This window comes from Coregonus lavaretus (assembly GCF_964263955.1).
Source record: "Coregonus lavaretus genome assembly, chromosome: 9".
In the NCBI taxonomy this organism is placed as follows: Eukaryota; Metazoa; Chordata; class Actinopteri; order Salmoniformes; family Salmonidae; genus Coregonus; species Coregonus lavaretus.
The window spans coordinates 5,532,796-5,546,689 of NC_139996.1; the positions used below are offsets into that span (position 1 = coordinate 5,532,796).

Genomic DNA, 13,894 nt, shown 5'->3' on the forward strand with positions numbered 1-13,894 from the left:
GTGACCCGCTCCTGCAGGTTCATGCTCTACAACATTCGGAGAGTGCGACCCTGCCTTACACAGGAAGCGGCGCAGGTCCTGGTCCAGGCACTTGTCATCTCCCGTCTGGACTACTGCAACTCGCTGTTGGCTGGGCTCCCTGCCTGTGCCATTAAACCCCTACAACTCATCCAGAATGCCGCAGCCCGTCTGGTGTTCAACCTTCCCAAGTTCTCTCACGTCACCCCCCTCCTCCGCACACTCCACTGGCTTCCAATTGAAGCTCGCATCCGCTACAAGACCATGGTGCTTGCCTTTGGAGCAGTGAGGGGAACGGCACCCCTGTACCTTCAGGCTCTGATCAGTCCCTACACCCAAACGAGGACATTGCGTTCATCCACCTCTGGCCTGCTGGCTCCCCTTCCTCTGCGGAAGCACAGCTCCCCCTCAGCCCAGTCAAAACTGTTCGCTGCTCTGGCACCCCAATGGTGGAACAAGCTCCCTCACGACGCCAGGACAGCGGAGTCACTCACCACCTTCCGGAGACATTTGAAACCCCACCTCTTTAAGGAATACCTGGGATAGGCTAAAGTATTCCTTCTAACCCCCCCCCCCCCCCCCAAATTGTAAAGTGGTTATCCCACTGGCTATAGGGTGAACGCACCAATTTGTGAGTCGCTCTGGCTAAGAGCGTCTGCTAAATGACGTTGATGTGCCCTTGAGCAAGGCACTTAACCCTAATTGCTCCTGTAAGTCGCTCTGGTTAAGAGCGTCTGCTAAATGACTAAAATGTAAAAAAAATGTAAATGTAGTCTCGTGCTCCAGACTTCTTCCCCAATAGCCTGGGGACGAGGTTATGACTGCAGTGACTGAAGCTGTTGGTCTGCATTGTGCAGTGTTCTGCACACTTGGGGTAAGCAATTGGGGTTGAGTCCATGGTTGAGCCCCTCTGTGTGGATCTACTGGCCTTTTTGAGGAGTAGCAAATCAATGTAATTTCTATTCAAACCATAGGGGCTGGTTTCCCGGACACAGATTAAGCCTAGTCATTGACTGAAAAATAATTTTCCGTGGAGAATCTCCATTGTGCTTTTTAGTCCAGGACTTGGCTTCATATGTGTCTGGGAAACCAGTCCTAAATCTCATGTCAATATGTCTGGAACTTTAACCCTGTTATTCTGTCACTAGATGACCATGGGTTGAAATGCTTGTATTGGATGGATAATAATGTATTGGATGGGATTGCTTGAACTGTAAAGCAATAATGTTTAATGTTGCAGAAGATGTTAGGTGTTGCACCATCATAGAGCGGAACATTGATACATGATTTTCTCTTTAATTGTTTTTTTTTTGGGGGGGGGGGGGGTTAAGGAGTGAAAATATTTGTTTATTTGGGGGGTGGAAATGTTATTGTTATGGTGATCAAGCGATCCTCAGTGTTTAAAAGGGATCTTTTTATTTTTATTTTTCTGGCAAAATGCATTCAGTAGACTCAAGGGCCCAGATTCATAAAACCCCTCAGTGTAGGAGTGCTGATCTAGGGTGATTTTTTATCATAATGAATACGATATATTTTACGGGCCCAGAACCACAGGATCCCTCCCATTGTTTTTATTTGCAGTAATTGTAATTTTTTATCGCATTTCTATCCATCAGTTTAATTTTGGTCTCATATCGTCCTAAAGACGGTGAGGACATTTCTATTTGAGTTTGTGATCCGTTCTCTGACTGATGTTGACTACCACAGTTCTAACACTAGCCAGTGTCTGTTTGCGAATGTTTGGCATGACAATTCCATGAAGAGTTGGCCCAGAGAGCAGAAACATTTTACATTTTACATTATAGTCATTTAGCAGAACGCTCTTATCCAGAGCGACTTACAGTTAGTGAGTGCATACATTTTCCATACTGGCCCCCCGTGGGAAACGAACCCACTACCCTGGCGTTGCAAGCGCCGTGCTCTACCAACTGAACTACAGGAGGCCTGTAAAAACAGGGTAATAAATACATTATAGCCCTGTCTCAAAAAAACATTCCAGTGGTGTGATGCGGTTTACATTGTCTAACTGAGGCAGGGGGAACTTTTGGTATTTACAATATGTGAAAAGGTCAGCTACTGTCAGTGACAATATTTACCATCCATTTCTATGGCCTTGACCTTTTTTTTTTTATATAGCATCTATTCCCTATTTTATAGTGCACTACTTTTGACCAGGGCCTATATGTCTCTGGGGAAAAGTAATGCGTTAAATAGGGGAAAAGGGTACCATTTGGGACGCTTATCTAGGTATTGTAAGGTAAACGCAAACTCATCTGACTGCTTTGGGATGATTGATTGATTCACATCTGGGCCATAACAGCATGCTCTGTTGAGTTACAGGAGATAGTATTTTGTAAAAACATTTATGCAAAGGCCTTTTATGAATGTGAAAGTAGGCATAATTAGTTTTCACGTGGACAGAGTTAAGGCAATTGAACGTGCCATAATGGAGAGACACCAGCTTCCAGAGTAGTACCACTATGCAGTGAATAAGCTGGTCCCCTGGCAAAGTTGGCATTGGTGAAATGTCTCATTGATAACATATAAGTCTGGGTGATGGACTTTTGTATTCTCATTGTGAATTGGTATTCTGTGCTCATTGTCCACATAACGGCATTTTATTTTTGAGAAAATTAACAAATAAAGGTTGATTGACTCACTCATTGCTTACTTTATTTCATTAAAATTATTTATTTCAGCCATTAATATTACATTTTGTTTGGTGTTTTATTAGGATCCCCATTAGCGGTTGCAAAAGCAGCAACTACTCTTCCTGGGGTCCACACAAAACATGAAACATGACATAATACAGAACATTAATAGACAAGAACAGCTCAAGGACAGAACTACATAAATAAATAAATGATTATAAAAGGCACAAGTAGCCTACATATCAATACATACACAAACTACCTAGGTCAAATAGGGGAGAGGCGTTGTGCCGTGAGGTGTTGCTTTATCTGTTTTTTGAAACCAGGTTTGCTGTTTATTTGCGCAATTGTGTAGCAGCGGATGTTGCAACAATGTAACAATTTTCACAGCTAACCTATCAAACGGAAGAAAAAAAAACGTAAATAGATGCGTCTCTATGATACATTAAGAGGATATATGTATTTTTTATATCTAAGAGGATATATTTTCCTTCGTTAAAATAATGAAATATTAGCTGTGAAGTTGAGCAATCTGTTATGTATTAATTTATGTGATGAGTGGGTCATATTCATGTTAATGAGTCTTTTTGAGTAGCCATTGTACTTTCATGGACTGCAGATAGTTGTCGACGAGCGCGCCTGAACCCGCGCGCATGCGTAGTGCAAGGGATCACGGTAGGGGCGGAACACGCAGAACGTTGCAGATAGCAATTCAACATCTAGAACGGTTACAGTTCTCGGCAACAATGTTCTAATGATAAATGCGATACATTTCTATCTTCAACGTTCTGAACTTTGCGCCCAATGACCCTTTTGGCTGACGACGTGCATTTCCTATTACAACAAGGCCGACCACAGCAGAGGAGCAGGGTTGAAGTTTGTGGATTATTTAGCTCGTTTTCACATTCTGATGAATTTCCAGGAACGCTGTGTGCTGATCTCACTAGTTTTGTGACTGAATTGAGTTGTTTCGGTGGTTATATCGCTCGACGGTTGAGACGCCGCCGTATTGTTTTCATCAAGATCAAGAACAATTGACTGCATCATCATTTTTGGAATCGTTTTAACTGACTCGAATGTAGATTACAACTCGCATCTATTCCATCCCCGCGCTGGCTGCCTCTGCGTTCTTCTCATAGTGATGCATCTATTGACGTTTTGTTCCGTTTGATAGGTAAGATGTGAAAATTGTTACATTGTTGCAACATCCGCTGCTACACTACTGTGTTCTGAAATTGACCGCAGATTCATTTAGCCTTATTTTTGTTACTCAAACAAACAAATGGACAGATCCAGAATCACGAGGGGACCTCGAAGAAGAATACAAATCTATCCGCTTGCATCGTGTGTTCTTACTCACTCTGCATATTCCAAAACCACAGGTTATTGGCTGCTGATTCTCATAGTCTGACCCCCCCCCCCCCCCATCCCTCTTCAACTATCTCGAGTTGTAGGGCCCAAAGTTCATGGAACTGAAGCTCAGACAATTCATTTTCTTATTTTCATCTTTGCGTGATGTGAAATATTGGTGTGATTGCGATACTTAGGCTCAGCCTTTAATCAGGCAGTGTTTCAAGCCCTAGAGATATGTTATGAATGTAATTGTGATGACCACTTGTTCTGAATCCTACCAGCCTGTTGGGCTTTACCGGTGAACATCATGATAAGGGGATTGATTGCGTTCTGTATGCACAGGGTGCACAGGCACAAACGAATATTCTATAGTGATTTTAACAGATGCTATTATCCAAAGCGACTTGAAGAACTGTCAACATTGACGTGACGCAGATATTCAGTAGCCGACTATATGTGGTCCCCACTAAGGAGATACATCATGCCTTAACCATAAGGCTAGCAGATTATAACTCTCACTCAGTATTGTTGCATTGTGTGAACATAGGATTGTGGTGGTGATGGAAAGTCATGATTCTTCTCCCTGCTCTCTATTTCTCTTGGTCTCTCTCTCCCTCTCTCTCTCTCTCTCTCTCTCTCTCTCTCTCTCTCTCTGACACTTCCTCTGCCTCTCTCCCTCTCTCTCTCTCTCTCTCTCAATTTCAATTTCAATTTAAGGGCTTTATTGGCATGGGAAACGTATGTTAACATTGCCAAAGCAAGTGAAGTAGATAGTAAACAAAAGTGAAATAAACAATAAATATTAACAGTAAACATTACACTCAGAAGTTCCAAAAGAATAAAGACATTTCAAATGTCATATTATGTATATATACAGTGTTGTAACAATGTGCAAATAGTTAAAGTACAAATGGGAAAATAAATGAACATAAATATGGGTTGTATTTACAATGGTGTTTGTTCTTCTCTCTCTCTCTCTCTCTCTCTCTCTCTCTCTTTCTCTCTGACACTTCCTCTGCCTCTCTCTCTCTCTTTCTCTCTCTGCCACTTCCTCTGGCTCGCTGGGTGCAGTAGTGGCAGCTGTCGGAACCACCAAACATCCTCCCACACAGCCTCCGCTCTGTCCTCATCTCTCTTCTCTCCTCTTCTCTCCCTCTCCTCCTCTCCTTTTACGAGCGCACAGAAAGGCTGCATTATGCCTGTTGGGTACAAGGGGGGCCAACATGGTGTGGCAGAGGGTATGGCCGAGCCCGCAGATGGTTAACTGACTGCCTCTCGAGGGTGTCACTGAGCCTTGAGCAACGGCAGACCACACACATGCTACCTATAGGGATGGATGGGCAGCTTGTAGAGGCGGTGGATGGCCTTTGTTTTTGGACCCTTGTGGAAGACTTGGCTGAAATAGGGCTTTGACCACTCGTTTGTCTGTGTGGATGACAGGGTATTGCTATTTGGTATCCTTCAAATTTCTAATTGATTATGCCGTAATAAATCTTACTCGCCAGAGCTTGCACATAAAAAAAAAAAAAGTCACACTCCCAGGAACTAACCCGAGTTCATATAATGTCCTTGGGCCAGGCAGTAGTGTGTGTCAGTCGGAGAGGAAATGGTCGCCTTGGGCCAAGGCAGTAGTTCTCCCACTTAGGTCACCGACCTCTGGCTCTGATCCTCTCTAAGAACAATAGCCAGCATGCAGAGTCACAGTTCTCACACACAGAGAGCTCCTTTTGTAGCCGGATGGAGCTAAATAACACAGGGAATAGTCAAATGGCAAACCAGTGAAGGAAAGAATGGAGCCGGATGGAGCTAAATGAGTAGAACTGTTAACCCTGACTTGCTTTGCTGGGCCTAGCTTGAGCAACACGTGGAAAAGCGGCGCAAAACCAAAAATGCTTAGCACTACTGCGGGAGCGGGAACATGCATTCCGACAGTGCCTGCAGTATCTAGCTTGGGATTCCGAACTGATATGCGCCGTTTCACTTCACCATATCAATGGGAGCATATCAGTTTGGGTTCCGGGGCTATGTAGTTGCTGTGGCTGCCAGTGGTAAATGCTCAATGCTGCCTAACCAGTACTGATGGTGATAATGCTGATGGTGACGTCCACCAGTCAGATAATGCCAGGTCACATATATCATCATCAGGCAGGCATATCCAGGTGTGCTGTCCTAATGTGGTCGACTGTGCTTTAGAATAGATTGGCATACTTTTGATATCCCATAGAGAAATGGACACCGGACAGGCATATTTGACATACAGGTAACATGCATCAGATGACACAGCCTACATGCATAACAACCAGGCATATAAATACACAGTATTGCCACAACTGTTTCTTCCCTATGACATCTTCCATGAGCACCAACGTGAAGTTCATAGGAGCATGACAAATGAAAGCCAGGAGTCTATATTTTTGAGAAATTAAGGCATTCGGAAAGTATTCAGACCCCTTGACTTTTTCCACATTTTGTTACGTTACAGCCTTATTCTAAAATTGATGAAATTATTTTTTTCCCTCATCAATCTACACACAATACCCCATAATGACAAAGTGAAAACAGTTTTAACCATTTTTTTATTCAGACCCTTTGCTATGAGATTCGAAACTGAGCTTAGGTGCATCCTGTTTCCATTGATCATCCTTGAGATGTTTCTACAACTTGATTGGAGTCCACCTGTGGTAAATTCAATTGATAGGACATGATTTGGAAAGGCACACACCTGTCTATATAAGGTCCCACAGTTGACAGTGCATCTCAGAGCAAAAACCAAGCCATGAGGTCGAAGGAATTGTCCGCAGAGCTCCGAGACAGGATTGTGTCGAGGCACAAAATGTCTGCAGCATTGAAGGTCCCCAAGAACACAGTGGCCTCATCATTCTTAAATGGAAGAAGTTTGGAACCACAAACTCTTCCTAGAGCTGGCCGCCCAGCCAAACTGAGCAATCGGGGGAGAAGGGCCTTGGTCAGGGAGGTGACCAAGAACCTGATGGTCACTCTGACAGAGCTCCACAATTCCTCTGTGGAGATGGGAGAACCTTCCAGAAGGACAACCATCTCTGCAGCATTCCACCAATCAGGCATTTATGGTAGTGGTCAGACAGAAGCCACTCCTCAGTAAAAGGCACATGACAGCCCGCTTGGAGTAGAAACGGTAACGGCAGCAGCAGTAGAAACGGTAACGGCAGCAGCAGTAGAAACGGTAACGGCAGCAGCAGTAGAAACGGTAACGGCAGCAGCAGTAGAAACGGTAACAGCAGCAGCAGTAGAAACGGTAACAGCAGGAGAATAGAAACGGTAACGGCAGCAGCAGTAGAAACGGTAACGGCAGCAGCAGTAGAAACGGCAGCAGCAGTAGAAACGGTAACGGCAGCAGCAGTAGAAACGGTAACGGCAGCAGCAGTAGAAACGGTAACGGCAGCAGCAGAATAGAAACGGTAACGGCAGCATCAGAATAGAAACGGTAACGGCAGCAGCAGTAGAAACGGCAGCAGCAGTAGAAACGGCAGCAGCAGTAGAAACGGTAACGGCAGCAGCAGAATAGAAACGGTAACGGCAGCAGCAGTAGAAACGGTAACGGCAGCGGCAGTAGAAACGGTAACGGCAGCAGCAGTAGAAACGGTAACGGCAGCAGCAGTAGAAACGGTAACGGCAGCAGCAGTAGAAACAGCAGAAGTAGATGTGATTTATTAGGATCCCCATTAGCCAACGCCAATGGCGACAGCTAGTCTAACTGGGGTTCCGACATAAAACGAAAAATACATTACAGACAAAATACTTTACAATTTAGAAATATTTAGCGTGTGTGTGCATCTATCAGTTACACATACATGTCAGTACACACACAACAAGTAGGTCACATGGGGGAGAGGCGTGGTGCCATGAGGTGTTGCTTTAATGTTTCTTATAAAAGCAAGAAGTGACGCAGTCAGTCTCTCCTCAACTCTTAGCCAAGAGAGACTGGCATGCATAGTATTAATATTAGCCCTCTGATTACAATAAAGAGCAAGATGTGCCTCTGTTCTGGGCCAGCTGCAGCTTAACTAGGTCTTTCTTTGCAGCACTTATGACTGTATGACTGGACAATAATCAAGATTAGACAAAACTAGAGCCGGCAGGACTTGCTTTGTGGAGTGTGGTGTCAAAAAAGCAGAGCATCTATTTATTAAGGACAGACCTCTCCCCATCTTTACAACCATTGAATCTATATGTTTTGTCCATGACAGTTTACAATCTAAGGTAACACCAAGTAATTTAGTCTCCTCAACTTGTTCAACAGCCACACCAATGTGACACCATTCATTACCAGATTCAGCTGAGGTCTAGAACTTATGGAATGATTTGTACCAAATACAATGCTCTTAGTTTTAGAGATGTTCAGGACCAGTTTATTAGTGGCCACCCATTCCAAAACAGACTGCAATTCTTTGTTAAGGGTTTCAGTGACTTCATTAGCTGTGGTTGCTGATGCGTATATGGTTGAATCATCAGCATACATGGACACACATGCTTTGTTTAATGCCAGTGGCAGGTCATTGGTAAAAATAGAAAAGAGTAGAGAGCTGCCCTGCGGTACACCACACTTTACATGTTTGACATTAGAGAAGCTTCCATTAAAGAAAACCCTCTGAGTTCAATAAGATAGCTCTGAATCCACAATATGGCAGAGGTTGAAAAGCCATAACACATACGTTTTTCAACAACAGTTTATGGTCAATAAAATCAAAAGCTGCACTGAAATTTAACAGTACAGCTCCCACAATCTTCTTATAAATTTCTTTCAACCAATCATCAGTCATTTGTGTCAGTGCAGTATATGTTGAGTGCCATTCTCTATAAGCATGCTGAAAGTCTGTTGTTAATTTGTTTACAGAGAAATAGCATTTTATTTGGTCAAAAACACATTTTTTCCAACAGTTTGCTAAGAGCTGGCAGCAAGCTGATAGGTCTGCTGTTAGAACCAGTAAATGCCGCTTTACCACTCTTGGGTAGCGGAATGACTTTGGCTTCTCTCCAGGCCTGAGAACAAAGACTTTCCTCTATGCTCAGATTAAAGATATGACAGATGGGAGTGGCTATAGAGTCAGCTACCATCCTCAGTAGCTTTCCATCTAAGTTGTCAATGCCAGGAAGTTTGTCATTATTGATCGATAACAATACTTTTTCCACCTCTCCCACACTAACTTTACAAAATTCAAACTTACAATGCTTTTTCTTTCATTATTATTTTTGAGTACGATGGCTCACTGTTCGTTGTTGGCATTTCCTGCCTAAATTTGCCCACTTTGCCAATGAAGTAATCATTAAAATAATTGCCAACATCAAATGGTTTAGTGATGAATAAACCATCTGATTCGATGAAAGATGGAGTTGAATTTGTCTTTCTGCCCATAATTTTATTTAAAGTACTCCGTGTCCCCCCCCCCCCCCCCTCCCCCCAATCTTGGCTTCATAATACAGTTTAGTCACATAATTTCTCAAATTGCAGTAAGTCAGCCAGTCAGATGTGCAGCCAGACTTATTAGCCACTCATTTTGCCCCGTCTCTTTCAACCATACAGTTTTTCAATTCCTCATCAATCCATGGAGCCTTAACAATTCTAACAGTCAGTTTCTTAACAGGTGCATGTTTATCAATAATTGGAAGAAACAATTGAATAAATGTATCAAGTGCAGCATCTGGATGCTCCTTATTAATCACATCAGACCAACAAATATTCTTTACATCATCCACATAAGAGTCACAGCAAAATCTTTTGTATGATCTCTTATACACTATTTTAGGCCCAGCTTTTGGAACTTTGGCTTTCCTGGATATTGGATATAGCATCCAATGGGTACGGATACAGCTTTAGAACAAAGTTCTACAGTATTAGTAAAAATGTGATCGATACATGTGGATGATCTTGTTCCTGTAGTGTTTGTAAACACCCTGGTAGGTTGATTAATAACCTGAACCAGATTACAGGCACTGGTTACAGTGAGAAGCTTCCTCTTGAGCGGACAGCTTGATGAAAACCAGTCAATATTCAGGTCCCCAAGAAAGTAGACCTCTCTGTTTACATCACATACACTACCAAGCATTTCACACACATATTATTTAGATACTGACTGTTAGCACTTGGTGACCTATAGCAACACCCCAAAAGAAAAGGCTTTAGATGTGCCAGGTGAACCTGCAACCACAATACTTCAATAACACTTGACATAAGATCTTCTCTAAGCATTACAGGGATATGACTCTGAATATACAGTGTACAGCAACACCTCTGAATATATACAGCAACACCTCCCCCATAAGCGTTCCTGTCTCTTCTATAGATGTTATATCCTTGTATTGCTACTGCTGTATCATCAAATGAATTATCTAAGTGAGTCTCCAGAAATGGCTAATATATTAATGATGTTAGCAAGTTATTGATTTAATTAACCTTATTTCTAAGGCTACATATATTAATATGGACTATTTCCAGCCCTTTCCTGGGTAGCTTATCAGCGATAGACATAATATGGAAAAGAGCAAACAAAGCAAGAGAAATATATATACATTCAGCAGTCCATTAATCAGTTGGTGTGTGTGTGTGGGGGGGGGGGCTGCGGGGTTGAAGTTACCCATAGGCTTGGCTCTCTCATCCCTTCCAGGCTTCTGGGAGGGAGGGTGGACAATGAGCCTGAAACAGATAGAAACAGCAGCAGCAGCAGAAGGCAGCCGCTGGCCGATTCCTTCTTCAGTGGATGGTTGGGGGGGCCAGAACATAATTACAAATAATTTACAGTGCACATATACAGTGCATTCGGAAAGTATTTTTTAAAAACTTTTTCCACATTTTGTTACGTTACAGCCTTATTGTAAAATTGATTAAATCGTTTTTTCCCCTCATCAGTCTACACACAATACCCCATAATGACAAACCAAACAATGTTTTTAGAAAATGTATAAAAAATACGAAACTGAAATATCACATTTATGTAAGTATTCAGACCCTTTACTCCGTACTTTGTTGAAGCACCTTTGGCAGCGATTACAGCCTTGAGTCTTCTTGGGTATGACGCTACAAGCTTGGCACACCTGTATTTGGGGAGTTTCTCCCATTCTTCCCTGCAGATCCTCTCAAGCTCTGTCAGGTTGGATGGGGAGCGTCGTTGCACAGCTATTTTCAGGTCTCTCCAGAGATGTTCAAGTCCGGGCTCTGGCTGGGCCACTCAAGAACATTCAGAGACTTGTCCCGAAGCCACTCTTGCGTTGTCTTGGCTGTGTGCTTCGGGTCGTTGTCCTGTTGGAAGGTGAACCTTCGCCCCAGTCTGAGGTCCTGAGCGCTCTGGAGCAGGTTTTCATCAAGGATCTCTCTGTACTTTGCTCCGTTCATCTTTCCCTCGATCCTGACTAGTCTCCCAGTCCCTGCCGCTGAAAAGCATCCCCACAGCATGATGCTACCACCACGCTTCACCGGAGGGATGGTGTCATGTTTCCTCCAGACGTAACACTTGGCATTCAGGCCAAAGAGTTCAATATTAGTTTCATCAGACCATAGAATCTTGTTTCTCATGATCTGATAATCCTTTAGGTGCCTTTTGGCAAACTCCAAGCGGGCTGTCGTGCCTTTTACTGAGGATTGGCTTCTGTCTGGCCACTCTACCATAAAGGCCTGATTGGTGGAGTGCTGCAGAGATGGTTGTCCTTCTGGAAGGTTCTCCCGTCTTTCTCTCAGAGGAGCTCTGTCAGAGTGACAATCGGGTTCTTGGTCACCTCCCTGACCAAGGCCCTTCTCCCCCGATTGCTCAGTTTGACCGGGCGGCCATCTCTGGGGAGAATCTTGGTGGTTCCAAACTTCTTCCATTTAAGAATGATGGAGGCCACCGTGTTCTTGGGGACCTTCAATGCTGCATAAAGTTTTTGGTACCCTTCCCCAGATCTGTGCCTCGACACAATTCTGTCTCAGGGCTTTACGGACAATTCCCTTGACCTCATGGCTTGGTTTTTGCTCTGACATGCACTGTCAACTGTGGGACCTCATATAGACAGGTGTGTGCCTTTCCAAATCATGTCCAATCAATTGAATTCACTACAGGTGGACTCCAATCAAGTTGTAGAATGGAAACCGGATGCACCTGAGCTCAATTTCGAGTCTCAAAGCAAAGGGTCTGAATACTTATTTACATAAGGTTTTTCTGTTTTTTTATTTTTAATACATTTGCAAAACTTTTTAAAAACCTGTTTTTGCTTTGTCATTATGGGGTATTGTGTGTTGATTGAGGGAAAACATTTGAGTTAATCAATTTTAGAAGGCTGTAACATAACAAAATGGGGAAAAAGTGAAGGGGTCTGAATAATTTCCAAATGTGCTGTACGCAAATGTTTTTTATTTTATTTTTTGTTCAGAGAATAGCCTTGCAAAGAACTCATCTGTTCTGCCATTCATTCTCATTCAATTGTGTTCCGAGAAAAACAGGGGTTTCCACATTTTACTTCAATTCCCCTCCTCCCCCCCTTTTTATTTTAAAGGATATTCTCGGCACTGGTTTGTTTTTCAATTGATAAGATTATGACTAATGGGGAAATGTTTGCGGCTCTGCGCATACAGTTAACATCAAGCATACAGACCAACAGTTACAGACAAGATAGATCAGTGAGGATAAAGAAAAGATGCCGTTCATGTCCGATGCTGTGGAGTGCTCCGTCTGTCTCTCTTAGTATCACAGAGCTGTGGAGTGCTCTGTCTGTCTCTATTAGTATCACAGCGCTGTATGGTTCATGGTATTTAGTTGTGCCTCTAGTAGGGTTGTGACAATTATGGGTAACGATTAATTGTCATGCAAATGGAGACGGTTATTGTCATTTTTATCAAACAGCTAATGTTTTGAACTTGTAATGCATCTTTGAAAATTTGCTGCAACATACCTAATGAATATAACACAGCTTTGGTACCACCCCTGTCTCAAAAACAAATGGTTCTGACCACTTGGAACGTTTGGAAATGAAGCTCCTCCTCCCAACTGTGCCGTTCTACTCTTAAAATAATTACCAACCTTACCCCATTCATGTAAAAATGATTACCAACTTTACCCCATTCATGTAAAAATGATTACCAACTTTACCCTATTCATGTAAAAATGATTACCAACCTTACCCCATTCATGTAAAAATGATTACCAACTTTACCCCATTCATGTAAAAATGATTACCAACTTTACCCCATTCATGTAAAAATGATTACCAACTTTACCCTATTCATGTAAAAATGATTACCAACCGTACCCCATTCATGTAAAAATGATTACCAACCTTACCCCATTCATGTAAAAATGATTACCAACTTTACCCTATTCATGTAAAAATGATTACCAACGTTACCCCATTCATGTAAAAATGATTACCAACCTTACCCTATTCATGTAAAAATGATTACCAACTTTACCCCATTCATGTAAAAATGATTACCAACCTTACCCTATTCATGTAAAAATGATTACCAACCTTACCCCATTCATGTAAAAATGATTACCAACCTTACCCCATTCATGTAAAAATGATTACCAACCTTACCCCATTCATGTAAAAATGATTACCAACCTTACCCCATTCATGTAAAAATGATTACCAACCTTACCCCATTCATGTAAAAATGATTACCAACCTTACCCCATTCATGTAGAAATGATTACCAACCTTACCCCATTCATGTAAAAATGATTACCAACGTTACCCCATTCATGTAAAAATGATTACCAACTTTACCCCATTCATGTAAAAATGATTACCAACCTTACCCCATTCATGTAAAAATGATTACCAACCTTACCCCATTCATGTAAAAATGATTACCAACCTTACCCTATTCATGTAAAAATGATTACCAACTTTACACCATCATG

At 42.5% G+C, this 13,894-nt stretch overlaps 1 protein-coding gene across 1 annotated transcript in view; it reads left to right on the top strand.

The window, feature by feature from the left end:
- Positions 1-3,341: 3,341 nt before the first annotated feature.
- LOC311135455 (tyrosine-protein kinase CSK-like) overlaps positions 3,342-13,894 on the top strand; it is a 24,685-nt gene continuing 14,132 nt past the window's right edge. Inside the window, exon 1 of the mRNA XM_084169418.1 lies at positions 3,342-3,843. The gene's annotated coding sequence lies outside the window, so the exon portion shown is untranslated. The remainder of the gene's footprint in view (positions 3,844-13,894) is intronic.